We start from the raw sequence: 686 nt of genomic DNA on the forward strand, positions 1-686 counted from the left end.
AGCACCATCGGCACACGCTGGGCCCTGGTGCGGTCGGTTGCCTCGACCACCATCGGCACACGCTGGGCCCTGGTGCGGGCGCTTGCCTCGACCACCATCGGCACACGCTGGGCCCTGGTGCGGCAGGTTGCCTCGACCACCATCGGCACACGCTGGGCCCTGGTGCGGCAGGTTGCCTCGAGCACCATCGGCACACGCTGGGCCCTGGTGCGGTCGGTTGCCTCGAACACCATCGGCACACGCTGGGCCCTGGTGCGGCAGCTTGCCTCGACCACCATCGGCACACGCTGGGCCCTGGTGCGGCCGGTTGCCTCGAGCACCATCGGCACACGCTCGGCCCTGGTGCGGCAGGTTGCCTCGACCACCATCGGCAGCCTCGACCACCATCGGCACACGCTGGGCCCTGGTGCGGGCGCTTGCCTCGACCACCATCGGCACACGCTCCGCCCTGGTGCGGTCGGTTGCCTCGAGCACCATCGGCACACGCTGGGCCCTGGTGCGGCAGGTTGCCTCGACCACCATCGGCACACGCTGGGCCCTGGTGCGGGCGCTTGCCTCGACCACCATCGGCACACGCTCCGCCCTGGTGCGGTCGGTTGCCTCGAGCACCATCGGCACACGCTGGGCCCTGGTGCGGCAGGTTGCCTCGACCACCATCGGCACACGCTGGGCCCTGGTGCGGGCGC

The sequence above is a fragment of the Durio zibethinus genome, unplaced genomic scaffold (genome assembly GCF_047325235.1).
Source record: "Durio zibethinus cultivar Kanyao isolate XHJ-2024 unplaced genomic scaffold, ASM4732523v1 HiC_scaffold_3, whole genome shotgun sequence".
NCBI classification, from domain to species: Eukaryota; Viridiplantae; Streptophyta; class Magnoliopsida; order Malvales; family Malvaceae; genus Durio; species Durio zibethinus.